Here is a 3129-nt window from a genome sequence, read left to right as displayed (position 1 = left end):
CCTCTCACCGTGCCTGGCTAATTTTTGTATTTTTAGTAGAAACAGAGTTTCACCATGTTGTCAGAGTGGTCTCAAACTCCTGACCTCAGGTGATCCACCCGCCTCAGCCTCCCAAAGTGCTGGCATTACAGGCGTGAGCCACCATGCCTGGCTGCATTTGTATAGTTTTAAAAGAAAATGGCACTACCTGGCCAGTGATATAATAACCCGATGTTCTTGTCATCGCCCACCCCAGACACCCCTGCAGAAACGACCACTCACAGCTCTTTGCTCCTCGTCTGCCTTTATTGTGTCCGAATTTCTGAATCATGTGCTTATAGCATAATTTTAAGAATTTCAACAGCACCAGTTACATGGGGATATAAATATTTCGCTCGTTCATGCTCCTACCCCTGCCTCTCTCTATTGCTTAGGTCCCCGCTGAGCTACACGGGTCTCCATTCAATCCCTGCCTGTGATATCAACAAGATTACATGATCGTAGCTGCACGTCGCTGTGAGTGCTACAGGCCGCCCCGTGTTGTTCGTGCGTTTTCACTGCGACTTCTTTCTCATACCACTTTTTTCCTTGAAGATAATCATTGCCTCCATCTTTCATTGTCTTAGCTTTCTTTTTTGTTTTGTTTTGTTTTGTTTTTGAGACAGAGTCTCGTTCTGTTGTCCAGGCTGGAGTACAGTGGCAGGACCTCGGCTCACTGCAACCTCCGCCTCCCAGGTGCAAGCGATTCTCCTGCCTCAGCCTCCGGAGTACCTGGGATAATAGGTGCCCACCACCATGCCTGGTTAAATTTTGTATTTTTAGTAGAGACGGGGTTTTACCATGTTGGCCAGGCTGGTCTCGAAGTAACTTCAAGTGATCTGCCTGCCTCAGCCTCCCAAAGTGCAGGGATTACAGGCGTGAGCCACCGCGCCCGCCGCATTTTCTCAGCTTTCCGTGTACTTCCTTCTAGTTCCCAACCACGCATTCGTACTTATCAGTCTCATTCCGTTTCTGTTCTGAGACATCCTTCCTGTCACCCTTTGGCGTCCTGCCCCAATCTGCTGGCGACTTTCTAAAGTTGCTGGGTGCTTCTGTGCTTGGGCTTCCCTTCACAGGTGTCAGGAACTCCCTCCCCCTCTCTCAGAAGCCCTTATTTTCTGCATCTCACGATGTCTTCTTCCTGGATTGATTTGTTTAATTTAGTAGAATATATTCTCTAGTAGCTTCCTGGGAAAGGGTGCATGAAATGTCGCTAGTCAAAAATATTTTTCTGACCTTATAGTGATGGATAATTTGTCTGGTCTGTTAGGCACAAGTAGGAAATATTTGTCTTTAAAATGTTGAAAGTGAAAGGTGGGGGTGGCATAGTGTTTAATCTTTCTAAATCCCAATATTAAAACAGAGCAACTAGATAGCAAAACCAGAAACCTATAAATCACATTGACAGCAAAATCAGATCACCAAGTATCCCCGTGCACCTTTGGATTGAATACGAGTGGGTGTGTGAGAGATGTCAGAAGGGAGTCTTCAGAAGGACAAGAATTTTTGCATGTTACTAAATACACAACTTTAAAAACACAAAATGCAGTATGGAAATTTCTTAAAATGATTTTTGACGTAAGAATCCCACTTTAACTAAAAGAACTTGTTTCAAATAGCAAGTAGGTTAAGTTTAAACCAGTATGTTTCTACTATAAACCATTTTCTACAAATTTTCTCCTGTTCTTAAATCTGAAATGTAAATGAAGGGAAGCTTGCCAATTTTGGATAGAAATGATCAATCTGGACGAGCTTAGCAGGAGATAGTAAAATTACAGCGCTTCAGTTAGTGTGACATCTCACGTGAAAAGAAAATGCCCGAAGAGTCTCTGCACCAGAAAGGCTACGGTGGGGAGCGCTTTCTTCAATCTACTTTCAGAAGCCGTCAGAAATGAGCTTTTGAGCAAACATCACCTGGCAGAACCCAACATCCCGAGTAAACCCTGCTGCTGTCTGTGAACCTGACGTGCCTTTAGGCTTTGAAAATAAAAATAAAAAGTGTTTTGCCCCCTGACCAATAAAACCAGAAACTTAATTAAAATGTCATCAAGTTCTGTGTGCCAAGTTTGAAATTTTCTTAATAACAATAACTGCATTTGCATTCATTTCCATCTTCAAAGCCTTTCCTAAACACGAATTTTTCCAGCTCTTCAAGGGGAACATCTGCAGAACAAGAGGGTAAAGTGCTAGGAAGCTCAGGTGCAGGCCCGCGGTCACCGTGAGTACATCACATTATGTGATGGGGAGTGTGTGAGTGTCTGCAGGAGATGGGCCAGAGGTCACGTCTTTCACAGATTTAAGGACGAGGGGATATTCTGGATGTGCTCTCAGGTTCACGAGCCTCTTAATGAACTTCTTTGTCACCTGTTTGGGCTCTGATTTTCCATTGTTCCGAATTCCATATAAATTACAATGGAAAAAGAAAAAAAAATAACTTTGTGATGTTATCCCTGAGGACTTGGAACTGTGACAGATGCAATGCTGGTGAGGCCACGTGAGCCGTGGGTCTGTGGTGGGCAGGGCTCAGAACCTCTTCCCACTCTGTGAACCCTATCATGACTGTGAGCCGTGGGTCCGTGGTGGGCAGGGCTTAGAACCTCTTCCCACTCTGTGAACCCTAACATGACTGTGAGCCGTGGGTCCGTGGTGGGCAGGGCTTAGAACCTCTTCCCACTCTGTGAACCCTAGCGTGACTGTGGGCCGTGGGTCTGCGGAGGTCAGGGATTAGAACCTGTTCCCACTCCGTGAACTCTAGCATGACCAGATGTCCCATTTTCCCTTAAGCTGCCTTTCTCCACCTCCCTCCCCGCTTCCTTTCCTCCCACCCATTCCCCCTTCTCCCTGTCTTCCAATGTTCCTCCATTTATTGGCACTGGATGGCCACACCCAGGGCACACTAGGAAGCTGCTGAGGGCAAGCAGGCCTCATGACAATGTCATCAGATCAGCATTTGCTTCAGAGGCAGGTGGGGAAGAGGAGGTACAGGCTGTTCCTCCTGATCGCTGCTGGATGAGAATCAATACCACCAAGACTTCCTCAGCATAAAGAAAATGTCGATAGCTTTGTGGCTTTGGGACCAAATGAGGATTAAGTGGCTGCTTATTTTTAAGG

This window comes from Cebus imitator, unplaced genomic scaffold, assembly GCF_001604975.1.
Source record: "Cebus imitator isolate Cc_AM_T3 unplaced genomic scaffold, Cebus_imitator-1.0 Scaffold14, whole genome shotgun sequence".
Taxonomy (NCBI): Eukaryota; Metazoa; Chordata; class Mammalia; order Primates; family Cebidae; genus Cebus; species Cebus imitator.
The sequence above is the reverse complement of the archived record's forward strand: the minus strand, read 5'-3'. Positions refer to the sequence as shown.